Genomic DNA, 18,661 nt, shown 5'->3' with positions numbered 1-18,661 from the left:
ATTCTTCTTGGATTGATCCCTTGATCATTATGTAGTGTCCTTCTTTGGCTCTTGTAATAGTCTTTGTTTTAAAGTCTATTTTGTCTGATATGAGAATTGTCACTCCAGCTTTCTTTTGATTTCCATTTGCCTGGAATATCTTTTTCCATCCCCTCACTTTCAGTCCATATGTGTCTCTAGGCCTGAACTGGGTCTCTTGTAGACAGCATATATATATGGGTCTTGTTTTTGTATCCATTCAGCCAGTCTATGTCTTTTGGTTGGAGTATGTAATCCATTTACATTTAAGGTAATTATTGATATGTATGCTCCTATTACCATTTTCTTAATTGTTTCAGTTTGTTTTTATAGATCTTTTCCTTCTCTTGTATTTCCTGCCTAGAGAAGTTCCTTTAGCATTTGTTGTAAAGCTGGTTTAGTGGTGCTGAATTCTCTTAATTTTTGCTTGTCTGTAATGGTTTTAATTTCTCCATCGAATCTGAATGAGATCCTTGCTGCAAAGAGTAATCTTGGTTCTAGGTTTTTCGCCTTCATCACTTTAAATATTTCCTGCCACTCCCTTCTGGCTTGCAGAATTTCTGCTGAAAGATCAGCTGTTAACCTTATGGGGATTCCCTTGTATATTATTTGTTGTTTTTCCCTTGCTGCTTTTAATATTTTTTCTTTGTATTTAATGTTTGTTAGTTTGATAAATATGTGTCTTGGCGTGTTTCTCCTTGGGTTTATCCTGTATGGGACTCTCTGCATTTCCTGGATTTGTTTGACTATTTCCTTGCCCATATTAGGGAAGTTTTCAACTATAATCTCTTCAAATATTTTCTCAGTCCCTTTCTTTTTCTCTTCTTCTTATGGGACCCCTATAATTCGAATGTTGGTGCGTTCAATATTGTCCCAGATGTCTCTAAGACTGTCCTCAATTCCTTTCACTCTTTTTTCTTTATTCTGCTCTGCAGTAGCAATTTCCACTATTTTATCTTCCAGGTCACTTATCCGTTCTTCTGCCTCAGTTATTCTGCTATTGATTCCTTCTAGAGAATTTTTAATTTCATTTATTGTGTTGTTCATCATTGTTTGTTTGCTCTTTAGTTCTTCTAGGTCCTTGTTAAATGTTTCTTTTATTTTCTCCATTTTATTTCTAAGATTTTGGATCATCTTTACTATCATTTCTCTGAATTCTTTTCCAGGTAGACTGCCTATTTCCTCTTCATTTGTTTGGTCTGGTGGGTTTTTACCTTGCTCCTTCATCTACTGTATATTTCTCTGTCTTCTCATTTTGCTTAACTTACTGTGTTTGGGGTCTCCTTTTCGCAGGCTGCAGGTTTGTAGTTCCTGTTGTTTTTGGTGTCTGCCCCCAGTGGCTAAGATTGGTTCAGTGTGTTGTGTAGGCTTCCTGGTGGAGGGGACTAGTGCCTCTGTTCTGGTGGATGAAGCTGGATCCTGTCTTTCTGGTGGGCAGGACCATGTCTGGTGGTGTTTTTGGGGTGTCTGTGACCTTTTTATGATTTTAGGTAGCCTCTCTGCTAATGGGTTGGGTTGTGTTCCTGTTTTGCTAGTTGTTTGGCGTAAGGTGTCCAGCACTGTAGCTTGCTCATTGTTGAGTGGAGCTGGGTCTTAGCGTTGAGATGGAGATCTCTGGGAGAGCTTTCACCATTTGATATTACATGGAGCTGAGAGATCTCTGGTGGACCAATGTCCTGAACTCAGCTCTCCCACCTCAGAGGCCCAGGCCTGACACCCGGCCAGAGCCCCAAGAGTCTGTCAGCCACATGGCTCAGAAGAAAAGGGAGAAAAAAATGAAAGAAAGAAAGAAGAAAATAAAGTAAAATAAAATACAATAGAAGTTATTAAAATAAAAAGTAAAAAAATTATTAAAAATAAAAAAAGTTAAAAAGTAATAAAAAAGAAAGAAAGAAGAGAGCAACCAAACCAAAAAAACAAATCCACCAATGATAACAAGAGCTAAAAACTATACTTTATAAAAAAAAAAAAAAAATGGACAGGCAGAACCCTAGGACAAATGGTAAAAGCAAAGCTATACAGACAAAAGCACACAAAGAAGCATATCCATACACACTCATAAAAAAATAAAAAGAAAAAAATGTATATATCTATATAAAAAGAAAAAGGAGGAAGAGAGCAACGAAATCAATAAACAAATCTACCAATGATAATTATCTCTAAATACTAAACTAAGATAAACATAAAACCAGAAACAAATTAGATGCAGAAAGCAAACCCCAAGTCTATAGTTGCTCCCAAAGTCCACTGCCTCAATTTTTGGATGTTTCGTTGTCTATTCAGGTATTCCACAGATGCAGGCTACGTCAAGTTGATTGTGGAGATGTAATCCACTGCTCCTGAGGCTGCTGGGAGAGATTTCCTTTTCTCTTCTTTGTTCGCAGAGGCCTGGGGTTCAGCTTTGGATTTGGCCCCGCCTTTGCGTGTAGGTCACCTGAGGGCGTCTGTTCTTCACCCATACAGGATGGGGTTAAAGGAGCAGCTGATTAGGGGGCTCTGGCTCACTCAGGCAGGGGGAGGGAGGGGTACGGAATGTGGGGCGAGCCTGCGGCAGCAGAGGCCAGCGTGGCATTGCACCAGCCTGAGGCACGCTGTGTGTTCTCCCGGGGAAGTTGTCCCTGGGTCACAGGACCCTGGCTGTGGTGGGCTGCAGAGGCTCCCGGGAGGGGAGATGTGGAGAGTGACCTGTGCTTGCACACAGGCTTCTTGGTGGCTGCAGCAGCAGCCTTAGCATTTCATGCCTGTCTCTGGGGTCCATGCTGATAGCTGCAGCTCGCACCCATCTCTGTAGCTCATTTAGGCAGGTGGTGCTCTGAATCCCCTCTCCTTGCACACCCCGAAACAATGGTCTCTTGTCTCTTAGGCAGTTCCAGACTTTTTCCTGTACTCCCTGCTGGCTAGCTGGCTAGCTGTGGCGTACTAGCCCCCTTCAGGCTGTGTTCACGCAGCCAACCCCAGTCCTCTCTCTGGAATCTGACCTCCGAAGCCCGAGCCTCAGCTCCCAGCCCCCACCTTCCCCAGCGGGTGAGCAGAAAAGCCTTTCAGGCTGGTGAGTGCTGGTTGGCACCGATCCTCTGTGCGGGAATCTCTCTGCTTTGCCCTCCGCACCCCTGTTACAGCGCTCTCCTCCTCCTCCGTGGCTCAGAAGCTTCCCCCCGTCCAACCCCCGTCTCCGCCCGCGATGGGGCTTCCTAGTGTGTTGAAACTTTTCCTTCTTCACAGCTCCCTCCCACAGGTGCAGGTCCCATCCCTATTCTTTTGTCTCTGTTTTTTCTTTTTTCTTTTGCTCTACCCAGGTACGTGAGGAGTTTCTTGCCTTTTGGGAAGTCTGAGGTCTTCTGTCAGCGTTCAGTAGGTGTTCTGTAGGAGTTGTTCCACATGTAGATGTATTTCTGATGTACTTGTGGGGAGGAAGGTGATCTCTATGTCTTACTCCTCCACCATCTTGAAAGTGTCTCCAAAAGCTTTTGCAATTATGCAATTGTTCTGTCAAAGTTTCACTCATGTAGCTCTTCTTGGAAAATGTTTCTTGAATATTTCAAATTGCCCTTGATTTTTTCCAAATTTAGAGCTTCATCCCACACAAAATCCAGGCCATAATTTAAATTCTATTGCTCTTGGTAACAAGAAAAAAGCAGAAATCTTAGAGATAAAGATGTGTCATGTGTTTTACCATAGGCTTTTCCTATATTATCAAGTTCAGGGGCATGGTATATGCAAATGTCATCTTCTCTGCTTTAAGCCCTCTGCCTGAAAGTGGGATTGTCCAATCATCAAATAGTTTTGACCCAAAGAATTGGCCTTGCTTACTTGAAAAAGTAGAGCAGAAGTTAAAGTTACGTCTGTGGGCTACGGTGGAGTTTTGGGAAAGCATATTGTGAAACTTATTTCCAAGGAAAGCTTTCAAGTGAGAGTGAGTGTTGTTCTGACACTTTTTCTATTTTCCTTCAAGGTTAGTCATTCCATATCAATTCTCTCATACACAAAAGGCAAAAAAGGGTGGCTTTTTTCCTGTTCTTTTATGGAACTGTGAAAAAACAGGCTAGTATGATTTTAACATAAAAAAGGATTATAAAAGGATATTGGCAGGCACTGCATAGTCTCACTTTCATTATAGAATACAGGCTTATATATATGGTAAAAGCCCAGAGACCTTTTGTGTCTTGCTTAAGACAAACAGACACTGATTTAATCTGTCTTTCTATTCTGCTTTCCGTGAAAAGAGGGAAAAAATGATAATTTTAGTGATGTCAAGGAATCTTAAGTCTAGTTTGGGATTTTTTTTTCTTGAGGGTCTTTATTAAGTATAAGGGATCACACAAAATGAAAAAGTAAAGAAAATGGTGTATTATAAAGAAAAGACAGTGAGGAGTGAAGTTTGTTAACCAAAGAAGTCTAAATTAAAAGATTGTTTTACACAGGTTTATTGAGGTACCATCTACATACCATTAAAATCCATTTAATTGTACAATTTAATAATTTAAGTAAATTTACAGAGTTGTGCAACCATCATCACAGACCAGGTTTAGAAAATTCCCTCACTCCAAAAGCTGCCTTGTGTTCATTTTCAATCATTCCCTATTTCCACACTCAACTCCAGGCAACCATTAATTTACTCTCTTATTCTATAGGCTTGACTTTTCTGGGGAAAAAAATCTATTCCAAAAATGAATACAATTATGTTTTAAAAAATATTTTAGGAAAGTGTCGACTGAACTTCATATTCCTGATTCTGTTGCCCAGAATTCCAAATATCTGAACTTTCATGAGAAGCAGCCCTGCCTATATTCCCAGAAAAGAAAAAGTTTACAAGCATGCTAAGTGTTGTAAGAGCCTGGCCTCGTTTGTTGTTGCTTAGAATAGTCTTACTATCAGCACTAGGCTACAAAGAGTTGAAATTTTATTTCTACAGTGTTCCATTGCTGCTTATCAGACATGGTTCCAGTGTCACAAAAACATCTTCTAGGCATCTATTTTCCCTGCAGTTGTTAATTTTTCACTCAACCCTGGTTGGACTTTATTCTTATTCATTAATTCTGTCTTATCCACAATCCCAAGGCTTCACTATATGACAAATTCTAGGTGGAATCAATGTGAGGAACTAGGTTTCTCTTTTTAAATGGATATATGTCCTAAATGTCACATCCTTACCTTCATGGATGAACAGCTGTAAGAGAATAGGTCTCTTTTTCTCACGGATACATGTCCTAAATGTCAAATACTCACCTTCATCAGTGGACAACCATTTATGGCCCAGGGTAGTAAACGCACACAGTGCTTATAATCCTGACACCCCACCATCACTACCCTGGTTTCTCTGGTAGGCATTGCAATGAATTATGTGCGAGAAATCTTCATCCCCACAAAACTATTTTAATTGGTCAGTGTCTACATCTGTATTAATCCTTTCAGAACCTTCTGGGAACTAGTGGGCAGCTCTCGAACTAGGTTCCATATTTGTCTCCTGACCTGTCTTCCCTCATTGCTATGCAGTTAAATTTGTATGTTTTAACTTACATCCAAGATATGCCAAGGAAGTTTACACTTTCTTAAAATGAGGACAGGCAGATATTCTGTATTCTAGCTTCAATGAACCTCACTTATTTTGAATTTCAACAAATCAGTTGGTAGAGGAGAAATTGGAGTCATTCAAAAGCCACCTGCAAGAGACCTGGTGAGTCAAACAAGAAATCATGACATTTTGCACAGATGAGAAAGTGTACCCTAAAAAAATTGTCAGCATCTTTCTGTTTTGTCAGAAGACAGAGAAATATACAAGCTGCTATACAAGAGAACTCAACGTTACCTGGGAGTGCAGTGACAGAATGACAAGATTATAAAGGGATCTATGTAGACCGTTTTCAAGTTTTCTCTCTTTAATTGTTTTTCTTTTTTTTTTTTTTTTTTTTTTTAGTTAAGTTGCAAGTCATCAGATCCTGAACTCTCATGAAAGAAAATACTAACTGGTAAATCAAAATCACTGTTGAGAATGTCTGGTACTGGCATGACTAGTCATTTTGAGGCCACTGAGATTTCAAACAAATTAAATTTGAAATATGTTTCTCTTTCATCCTAGACTTGAAAAAAAAAAAAAAGTTTAGGCTGAAAGTGATTGGTAATAGTTGAATTTCTTTTTCTATTCATGCTTTTAAAAATACCAGGCTATAATGATTTTCCTTAATTTCTGTAACGTGTAATTCTTCCTTAAGAGAAAAGTCATAGTAGGAGAGATAATATGACCTAAGGAAAAACTGTGGGCTTTAGAATCAGATGTAAATATGATTTCCAGCTCTGTGCTCACTATGCATTTGAACTTTTACATAAAAACAAATACCTAATAGTTATTACCTAAATATTTATTTTATGCCATGAGTAGTATAATCATTGGTCTTAATCTTTAAAGCAATTTTATAATGTAGGTGGTCCACCCTCATTTCCCCACTTGAAATCGGAAAGCAACTTAAAGTAAAACTAGAGATATATTTGGACCTAAATCTACATGACCCCAGAATATATTTCACTTTCATTTTAGCATTTTTTTGGTTAACTGAAATTTTAGTGTAGATTTTTATAAGAAAATTCACAAATCATAAATGTACAGTTCAATGAATTTTACAAACTGATCACATTGTATAACCAAAACTCAGAGCAAGAAACAAAATTACCAGTCAAAATTACCCTGAAGAGTTCCCCTTCCAGTCACTGCCTAACTTCAAAATCACAAACTAGTTTTCTTTGTTTCTGAAATTTATGTAAATGGAATCATATAGCAAAAAATTATATCTGCGTTCTTCAGTGCATCATTATGTTTCTGAGATCTCTCTCTTTTATTGCATGTAAGTGTAGTTTGTTCATTAGCATTACTGTATAATATTCCATGTATGAACCTACCCAGTTTATATATATATATATATATATATATATATATATATATATATATATACACACACACACACATATATATATATATATGTATATATATATGCAGATTTTGCAGTTTAGTTTTGGATATCATGAGTAAGGCTATGGACATTTTTGCACATAAATTTTGGTGAATATTAGTACACATTTCTGTTGAATGTACACTTAGGAATAAAACTGTCGGTCAAGGAATATACAGATGTTCAACTTTGATAATGCCAAAAACTGTATTTTTTTTGCTGTGCATTTTAGTTTTTTATGTTACCATGTCCTGGATTCCCCACTTTATCCTTTGCCAAGATATTTAACCTATCAAAATATTGTTTCACATCTGAAAAAACAAAGAATAACCTTGTGAACATGAGAATTAAATACTGTGGCACATTAAGAGTCATCTATATTTGGCCCATTGGAAGTATGTAGCCCTTTGAAAGTAGCTTACCTATTTAGATTTTCTCCATATTTTTCATACAACATTAATTATTTTGATGATTCTGTCTGTTGCTATTAATTCTAATGCATCAAAAACTCATATACTTTATATGTCGAGTATTTGCATTCTAAGAAAAAATTATAAGTGAAATATGTATAGGAAATACCTTAGATTTGTCATATGTAGTAAACACACCATTTTGAGATCTCGGGAGCCAATTTCAAATAGCGTTACATTTTAGCTGCTGGCTCAGAGTGGTAAACAAAACACAGTCCTTGCTTTCACGAAGCTGAGAGTCTGTCTTCTTGTAATAAGTTTATAGATAATTACCAAGTTACATCTTTCTTCCCTTTTAATTTGCTGCAGAATAATGCCCAGTACTAGAACTATCATTGAGCTAACTGGAATTGGTGTGTACCACCTCTGACTTAAAATAAAGAGGCATATTTTTGGATAGAGAATAGAGATAAACATAATAAGTTTAGGAACTTGAGAACTATAGTTCAATAAATACTTATTGAGCAATTAACTCAGAACTCTGATTGATTATACAAAACTATATTAAAACATGATCGCTCCTATAAGAAATTCACAGAGTATCTCAGAATTAAAGAGCTGCCCTGTGAGTGTAAGTGTAATTCATATTCATGTTCAGTTGAAGTTTTTGTTATTTGTTGGTTTTTTTTATGATGGACAGTCTGATGGTTTTAAATTTGAATGACAAAGATACTGGTCTAATGATTTAATGGTATTTTAAACCTACTAAAGCAATAAAATAAATCATAAATTTTTCAAAGTTTTCAGAAGGCACATTTTAATTTTAAATATACAAAACCATATTGCTCGGTCTTTTTCTATAAAATAAAAAAATAGTTATTGATAGAACAGCTTTTAAATTGTCTTAGTCAAACTCGACTAAAAGGATTTAAAAAATAAAACATGAACTAAACAGAGTTTTACCAGAATATTGAACTCGCCTTGATATTCACAGAAATCAACACAATGTCCATTAGTGCAGAATAAAAGACATAGAACAATTCAGTGTAAGAAAAAAAGCACATTGCATTAATGGAACATTAAAATTATGATTTAAACCCACAAAATTCAGGAAATTCAGAATTAGAGCTCCCAAGGTAACCTTAACTGTGACCTCTTGTGCATGTACGCTGTTTAGAAAATTGAGATTTTTTGCCTTCCTGATCACATATCACTATGAAGAACAATTTTGAAGGGGGAAAAAAAAGGTACTTTTCCTTAGAACACTGTATATGTTTAAAATTTTATACCCACTTAGAAAATCAAACGATCAATCTTATACTACCATATGAGCTAATTATGGAATAAGAAGGAATTTTTAAAATATACTATAGAAAGCTGTATAAGCTACAACATAAGGCACATCCACTTGAAACGTGATTTGAACTTTCTTTTTGATATAGCCATAAGTGCCTACCATATAAAAACATATTCACATTGCAGAAAGACAGAGGGGAACACTATTAAAATTGAATAGCATGTAAAGAAGAAGGGTCAGGGAAATAATTGAGCAGAGTCAAAAGTAACATCCTTCGTATTTTTAAATCTACACTTTCCTGGGAAGATATTTTATCTCTTCAACTATGGCTTCTTCAATTTTAAAATGAGAAGAGTGAGTTAAGTAACATCATAGTTTCTTCTAACTTCAAAACTATATGATTCAGTGACTTCATATAAATTAATATTCTAGAGGAGAATCATAAATTTGATATTGTATTAAACCTTAAGTAATTTGTATCAGAGCTTAGTGAGATTTGCCAAGAAAGAAAATGATGTTGATAAACCACTGGGCCTCTCTTAGATATGATCAGCCTATCTCATTGATCCTGCCCTATCTTTTGGATCTTTTAGTCAAAAAAAAGTTAACTCATCCATCCATCCAGATGTTAGTTCAGTATTTGTCCCCGGGGTTATTGGAAGATATCTTCTAGTAAATCAAAAAACATCATCAGGCCTCCTGAGATATGTTTCTCAATATTATGAATGTGAGATCAAGAAGGACTACAGAGAAAGGTAGTAGCGTAAGAAGGCCATATTAATGTCACCACGGTATATAGCTCTTCAAGCAAAGTCACCGTGGCCCATTTTTTTAAATAAGGAAATATATTTATTGAAAAGACAACTGAAAAAAAAAGCATGTATACTTACAGTTATATAAACTGTGGCATAACAGATACTATCACAGCCCCTTTGCTCTCCCAGCAGCCAGCACTTGCATCTCTGTCAGACAGCTGCCCCCAGTCTGCCAAAACCTGGTTTATCTACATGCACAGAGAATATGTATATCCCAGAAGTATCTTGGAATTTACATACCCCATGGTGGCTTTTAACCAGTATCTGTAAATACCACTGCTCCTTTGTTTCCTATGCTGCAACCTCCACTGTCTTCACAGCTTCCCTGCAAGGCTGAGGCAATGTTATCTACCCTTCAAAGGATTTGCTTGAAATCACATCTAGTCCTAATATGCTGCTAGGTTGACTTTGGGAATCCTGGAATAAAAAAAGGTCCAGTTTTTCATAATGTGTTTATTCCAGAATTCCTTTGGAAGAATATTGAGGACGGCAATCAAAAGGCTAAAAGAAGTGAACATGTGAGAAAAGTCCCATTACATACAAGTGGTGAAACTCTTACTGGGCAACCAGCTGAAGTGTGAGTGGCATCCTGCTGACTCTATTCTACCATGACTACCCTGTAGTCCCGCACCTGCTGGCCACCAGCCTGGACCAGTCTGAAGGCACTCTGGACCTGACGTTGATGCATGCCTGCCTCCATGAGTTCACCCAGGACATGGGCTGCATGTTTCTCTCTCAATTCACTTTCATATATGTTAGCTTGATGCCCAATTATAGGCCTATTAATTAAATAATAAATTTCTAAAAGCTAGCAACAACAAAAAAAATTCATGACTTTTAGTTCTATTTAGATCAAAGGAAGAATAGCACTTTGTTTTTAATTGCATGTGTTTGAACCCCTTGTTGAGTGAAAATACAATTAGTTCCAAATATAGAATAACACAGAACAACATAAGGATTCTGTCTCAGGGCAACTCAAGTCTAATAACCATCTGTGAAGTTGGAACTTTGTGCCCAACAATTCTTTAACCCAAGAGCAGAATGCAATCTTCAAGAAAGCCAAAATGTCTTTGGATTTTCTGTCGTAGATAAAGAATCATTGAGATCACTTGTGGAATCCTAGGGAAAAAGAGATTTGTATGGCCCATTTACATGTAGAGAAAGGTGACTCTTTGATGAATATACTGTGGAGAAAATAATATTAAGGTGTTACCTTAATATCATTTAGAAAAAACTAAGAAACCTCTTGATTACTGGTGTTGTAGATTAATTGCTGACAATTTTTGCCTAGCTTTCTTACATGCAGTTGGATAAATTGGGAGAATAGCAGCAACAGAGCTTAAGACAAAGTCTTTTATTGAAAAACAAAGTGAATTCTGAAGAAAATAAAATATCCTGTAAATCAAAAACGTCTCAACTATTTTTATACTTGCATATTATCTTTCAAATATTGTCAATAGGGATATGCATATTTTATGGCTGAAATAGTAATGACCAAATCATTGTATAGTCTTTTTAATGGAATTTTATATCATGTTTATATGTCACAAAATTTTTCACGATAATCTTAAAGACAATAATATGTTACCAAGTTAGTGTACTATAATTTACTTAATTTCTTTATTGTAAGAGACTTTAGGTATTAGAGAATAGACCTTGGGGAATAACCATGTGCATATTGCTTTTTTTCTCTTCCTGACACATTTCCAACCTGAAATATTTATGACAATACACAAAGTGACATTGTAACTAGTTGAAGGTGAGGAAAGGAGTGTTTAAAAATTAGACTGCTGTCTTAACGGAAGTGACTGTCAATGATAAATTGTCTACTGAGGAACCAAGACAGAAATCCTGTCTCCTAATGGTATGTAGACATTTAAAAGTAAACTCCCATACACACGCGTTATCTATTCAGCACCCCAAACTAGTTGTTGATGAAAGAGTATCAGAGATGTTTTAGATTTCAACATCCATTCAACATCACAAAATACTTTTTAGTACCTATCAAACTGATTTTATCACCTTAAGGTTCAGATTAAAATATTAGATAACAAACACTGGTACATTCATACTGAAACAAAAATATGGATGCTATATACATTTTAACAGGGCAAGCATTAATATTTTTAGAATGAGCACTTTGCGTTTTGTAGGTAATAGAATTTGGTGGATATTGTTCCATTATGCAAAACAATTGTTTTTGCTCTGGAATATCACTGCAATTGAGGCTAATACCATTTTAACAAACACCCTTTCACCAGCTTGAATGCCTTATGGTGTTTTCCTTCTCTTTCCTAACACAGGTACATTTCTTTATGGAGGAACCAATCCTCTTATTAACTTTTTTCCTCACAATCACTCCTCAGCCTTTGTGGTCTGGTTGCTGGCCCTACCATTTGACTGAAACCTCTCTGACAATAGGCAGCAATAACCTGTGTGTGATGAAATCTAATGGGCACTTTTCAGTCTCTATTTTATTTGACTTCCCTGCCACATCTGATATTTTTGATCAGTTGCTCCAGGAGATTTTATTTTCTCCTTGTTGTCCTATAAATTTGTTATCTCAGGGGCTTCCCTGGTGGCGCAGTGGTTGAGAATCTGCCTGCCAATGCAGGGGACACGGGTTCGAGCCCTGGTCTGGGAGGATCCCACATGCCGCGGAGCAACTAAGCCCGTGAGCCACAATTACTGAGCCTGCGCGTCCGGAGCCTGTGCTCCGCAACAAGAGAGGCCGCGATAGTGAGAGGCCCGCGCACCGCGATGAAGAGTGGTCCCCACTTGCCGCAACTAGAGAAAGCCCTCGCACAGAAGCGAAGACCCAACACAGCCATAACTAATAAATAAATAAACAAATAAATAATTTAAAAAAAAAAAAAAATTTGTTATCTCAGCTTTTTTTTTTTCAATCCTTTTAGGTTGAGGCTCCCCAATGTAATGTCCTACCCAGTTCCCTTCTTATTTTATACTTCTGCCTGATAAAACCTTACTCATTTCATTACTTAAAAATTATCTCTTATATACTGATTCTATAATTTAGATTTCCTGTCCAAACTTATGTAGAGAGATCTATTGTAAAGTCAATTTTCTGTCTACATGAATAGCTTAAGCCTATTGAAAACTGGACCTATTGCCTTGAACCAATATTCTTATTTCAATACTTGTTCCAATGAAATACACCATCATCTACTTAGTTAATCAGCCAGGATTGTGTCATCCTCATCATCACCACCACCATCACTCTTCTCTCATTCTATACATCCAATTAGTTATTGTACACCATCAAATATCTCTGTAATCTATGTCTTTCACTTCATGCTCTCTGCTATTTCTTGAAAATCTCCTTTCCTAAACTATTAAACTATCTTCTTAACTCATATACTGATAGTTGCCCTCTAATCCTGTCTCTGTCCAAATTTCCTCCCCAGGCTCACTAAAGACAATTTTCTAAAACACGCATTGGATGGAGTCACTTCCCTGTTTGATCCACTGTTCTTGAATCACCTGCAGAAAAGAATCCACACTCTCATAGCATTGATTTGTATTTCCATTCAGCCACCCACCCATTCATACATCCATTCATTAGGCTGAGTTCCAACAGTAAAGAGAATACAGAGCTCCTGGAGTTTATAGTCAAAGATGGAACACTGAAGTTTAGCTCACAATGACATGTGGAATGAATGTGTACCATAAAAATGGAAGCAAAGTTCCTATATAGGTCCATAAATTGAGGACCCAGCAATGCTTCAGTCAGGCAAAGGCTTTGTAATCAACCATAATTTGAAACTTGCATATGAATTTTCCAATTGAGGATGACAAGAAAAAAGGCAGTAGATCATGGAGAATGTTGAGTGAAATGATCGTCCCAAATAGAGGGAACAGCATTAACCAGACTCTGAGACAAAAGAGAACATATAGCTTTAGAAGAACCTGATGGGGGGGTGGAGCACAAGGATTTTACCTTCATTAAAAAGGATAAGGAAGAGTCGGTACAGATGGAATTTAGGAGGATTACTGGGACAAGAGCTTGGTGGACCCCACTGTCCCACTAAAGACATTTGCATTTTTAAGAAAAATAAGCAAGCAATCAACCAACCAACAAAGCATAAACTTTCTGGTTACAGAATATAACTGTAAGGATCTTCATGATCAAGCTCCTGCCTAAGTCCCTGCCTCATCTCCTTCCACTCATCCTCATGACTCTCCTCCTCCACCCCAAATATCCCCCATCAAAGTTAACGTGGCCTTTTCCTAGCATCTACTCTTTCGTGCCTCTACATCTATGCAAATCCTTTTTCTGGTTCCTATAATTTGCTTTTCCTTTTCTCAAACCATCAAAATCTTCCTCATTCTATAGAGCCAGCTCTAGAATTTTCTCTTCTGTAAAGTCATCCTTGACTGTACTTTCATGTACCATATACAGAACTCTATTTGAAGATACGCATACCCATTTTTTGATTTCCTGGTCCTACATTCAAATTATAGTACCTAGAATGACAATGTATTTTTAACTCTTTATCCACTGCAGCTAGAACACTACCGGGAACTTGATGAAAAGAAAGAAAGAAGGGAGGGTAGGAGATGGGGAGGGAGGGAGAGAGAGTGTGTGTGTTATTTGATCAATGTGTGGTATTTTCCTACTATTTCTATTACAAGGGTAAAATACTGAAGTGGTAAAAAATACTTCCCATGAAAATAAGTAATCTCTATAGAATCCTTGACAGATGGTCATACAGACTTTGTTTGAACATTCGGTGACTTGTGGCTCATTCTTTTTAAACTAAACCATTGTTTAAAATGTTGAATTTTTAGAGCTGACATTTACCTTATAACTTATATCCATTATAACTAGTTCTTCTCCCTGAGGATATATGAAATAAGTGAAAGAATGTGTCTCTAGGTACTTTATGTTATTCAGTACATTTCTCTGGACACTTGCTGTTTGATAATGCCCAACATAAAATATAGCACTGATTAAGCATAATATGAAAGCCATATTCGAAGCTAATGCTATCAGATTATTCCATTTACTACCTGATCATGTTGGAGTCATCTGCATTTGCCCTTATTTCTTGAAGATTTTGACCCTTAGTTTGCTGACATCCTTTCCAATATTTCTGTCCTGAACCATGATGATTTTAATATCCCCATGGATGATCTTTCTAATATCCTGGAGTTGATATTCTCTACTCCAATGAATTATCACATAAATTTATCTGCCATCCACATTATGCATGGTCACAGCTGGACCTTTGTTACCAATAACTGATAATCCTCCACAACCTCAAAATTAAGAATTCCATTCCACAACTACCTGCTCCTTTTATTTCTCTAAGAACCCTGACCTCAGTAATTTTTGGACTCCAGAGGGTTAAACAATTCATTGCGTTTTAGAGCCTTTATAACAAGAGATACCAAAGAACTTGCTTCCTATCTTTCTTCTGCCATGGGAGCACTCAATAAAAAATCTGCCCTCTGCAAGCCAAGAAGAGAGATCTCACCAGAACCTGATCATACTGACACCTTGATCTTGGAATTCCAGCCTTCAGAACGATAAGGAAATAAATTTCTGTTGTTTAAGCTACACAGTGTATGGCATTTTGTTATGGTATCCAGAGCTGGCTAAGACAGTACTGTTCTGCACAGAGTATGAGATGATAACAAAATTTTATTATGTTGTATAATAATGCATAATTTTTCTTTTTTCATTATGCCACTATTTTAATCAAACTTCTTAAAAACTTGCTTTTATATTTCCATACCTCTTTCTTTATTTATCTCTTTCTGTCCTGGCCTACTTCCTTAAAGATTTTCTCCATTTTTGTCTGGAAACGCTACTTCCTTTCTCAAAAACTGGAGCATATGGTTGTTTATTTTAAGAACTTACTATTTCTTATCTGTTCGTGTGATCATTCTGCCCTTATTGCTCACAACATTTTTGACAATATCAGACAGGAAAACAGAGATAGTGTTGATTGAAGGTCACTTTATTGCTTTTATCAGAATCTATACTGCCTGGATCTCAAATTGAACAATATTTTTCTGGGTCCCTTCTGAAAACAGCACTCCAAATTATCTGTACTTCAAATCCATTTGTCAGGATTCATGTTGGAGAAGAAATCTTATAAGTACCTTTATGCACTGGTTTATTATCTGATTCATTCAACAAAAATACTTTAGTACTTATAGTTATCTATATCTAACTAACTGAAATTTTATTGTTCTCATTTTCTCTTATTAAAATGCAGTGTTTATCCACAAGTAAGGATCAGTAATTCACCAATATTTCTTTTAGTTCTGTGTAATTAACCATCAGTATTCATGCTTTCTATAACTAAAAAATAAGATTCAGTAAAAAAATATAGAAGATATTACACTATGAAAGCAGACATTTACTTCTTGCAATGAAGTTCACCAAGATGTTAACATTAATTTTATTTTTAATTATTGTACTAAACAATTTCATTCAGTGCTTAAAGGTTAATGACTTCCCATTCTATCTCTTATATTTTTTAAATGTGCTTGGGTGCTATTTATTAGTAATTTGAAAATTATAAATATCTTAAAATATGAACCTTTAATTCATCCCATTTACCTTCTGAATGAATTCAACAAGCTTTAAATAACATTATTTGATGATGCAATAGATTTTATTCACTGATAAAGTTTTATTGACTAATAATCATACTAAGTATTGTTCTTCCCTTGTCCTCAAATGGGTTAGAATACAATGAGTAAAGAAATGTGAATAAACAAGCATTTAAAACAGTGAAATAATAGTATGTTAAAGTAATACAGGATAAATAAGTTTAATAAGAAAGAACAGAGCTTTAAGGATCACTGCCAATATTCAAGTATGCCTATTCCATAGAATGTGAATTGGATAGGAAATAGAGAAATGATAAGAGAGGAAATCGGATATATTTTAAAAAAGAGATTTTAAAGAGATATTATTTCATAATCATTTATAATGTTATGCTAGGTCATAGAATGTTATATTAGAAACAGTAGATAATTACTGAATGTTTTCTAATGGGGACATGGCATAATTATATACACATTTTAAAGAATCACTATGACTATAATGTGAAGAATACATTATTGATGAACTAGCCTGGTTGAAAAGTCAACTGTAGTGAAAATAAAATTGCAATCAAGAAAAAGTCATACCTAAATGTGGTGTGAAGTATGGTGGTGTTAGTACAGATGGAGAGAAGTAGATAGATATAAGGAATATTAAAATGCAATAAGTAATTTAACAATATGTTTAATTAATTTCTACTCTATATAAAATATGACGCATCTATTATAGTTATAGTTTAAATTAGAGAAATCTAGCAATAAAAAAAGACCCAGGAAATGTCTTTGGATAGCTTATAGCATTGTCAGATTTGAAGAGTGAAAATTTAAAAACAGAAAACAAAGATTTAATCTGAAGGATCAGTTACATTTATGATTGTAGCTTCCATTATTAGAACAACATCAAATGCTAAAACTTTGGTATTAACCAAATTATCTAATGAGAGCTCAAATTCAACTTCCAGTGGTGATGGAATAACTGGTACCAGCCTTGCTAAAAATGAAAGGACACTATTTTTAGATATTGGACAAAAGGAGTGCTATCCTTGAGAGAAGAGAAACATTCAAGTTGAAGTTCATCTGTCCTCCATTTTTCTACTTCGGAGTGCTTCCTAGAATAGGGCACAGGGAAAAAGAGGTAAAGCAGAGCACAGTGCTCTTGCTGACATGAAGAGGCAGAAATTGAAATGGTAGAAACTTTCAGGGCAGAACGCTGAAGAGGAAAGAGAGGAGAAAGATACACAGAGGTGAGCACCAGCTGTCTACATGGAGATTTCTATGAATCTTTGCCTAAGGCTGATCTGTGGTTTTATGTGCCAAACCCTTATGAGGCTAACAGAGAGGGACTGCTACTGGAGCTGCAAGCTGAATAAAGATACCAAAGGTCATACAGTGCTAGGAGAAGTTGGAACCCTGGCTGAGGATAAATTAATTTGCACCACAGTAATCCATGCCTTAGAAATAAAGTCCATGTGCTAGATAAAGGTCAGATCCTAACAATAAGGTCAAAACAGAAATAGGATTTTCAAACAAATAATAAAATCAAGTGTGGAAGAATAAAATAATTTACCAGTTATTTAACTCTTTGCCAGAACAAAACTTAACACCTTTTATAGAGATACCACATTATTCAGATAACTTCCAACATGTCATAATAAATGTCCGGCATAAAGTTGAAAAAATAATTTTTCATGTGAAGAAGTAAGAAAAATTATAATCAATTCAAAAAACAAACTGTGTGATACTGGAATTAGCAGACAAGGACTTTAAAAAACTGTTGTGAACATGTTCAATTATATGAAGAAAATGACTGACATAATGAATGAAGGCCATCTCAGCAGAGCAACTGAATCAATATGAGTGAACCAACTGAAAATTTCAAAATTGAAGATGACAATGTAGAATATGAAACATTTACTGAATGAGCATAATAGCAAATTGGAGACTACAGAAGAAAAAATAAATTTAGATTGATAGAAATTATCAAATCTGAAGCATAATCAAGAAATAAAATTTTTTGAAAGCAATGAACAATGTTTCATTTTGGACAATATTAAGCTTTATAACAGAAGTGGAATCCCAGAAATAAAATTGTGCAGAAAAAAATTTTTTTTAAATATTAGCTGAAAACTTCACACATTTTTTGAAAAAATATAAACCTACATATCCAAAAGCTTGACAAATTGCTAAGGATAATTTTTTTAAAAAAATGATACTTAGGTATATAATAATTAACATGTTGGAAGTCAACTTTAAAAAAAAGAAAAGGCAGACAATGAATAAGGCTTACTAAATATAGGGGAACAGCAATTTTAATGATAGCTTCATTTTAATCAGAAACAGATTAGAAGACAATGGGATAACATCTTTAAAGTGGAAAAAGTGTCAGTCAGTCTAGAATTCTGTATCACAAAAACTTTGTTTAAATTAATTATATTTCAGATGAGTGAAAGCTCAGAGAATTTTTTTCCCTACTGACATACAGAAGAAGAAATACAAAATAAAAAATCAAATTAAATTCAAATAAGTAGGAGAAAGGAAATAATAAAGACAAGACAAAAAGGAAGCAAGAGAAAATCAATGAAACAACAAGTTTATTTTTTG

This window comes from Eubalaena glacialis, chromosome 4, assembly GCF_028564815.1.
Source record: "Eubalaena glacialis isolate mEubGla1 chromosome 4, mEubGla1.1.hap2.+ XY, whole genome shotgun sequence".
Lineage (NCBI taxonomy): Eukaryota > Metazoa > Chordata > Mammalia > Artiodactyla > Balaenidae > Eubalaena > Eubalaena glacialis.
Note: the sequence above shows the minus strand (reverse complement) of the source record.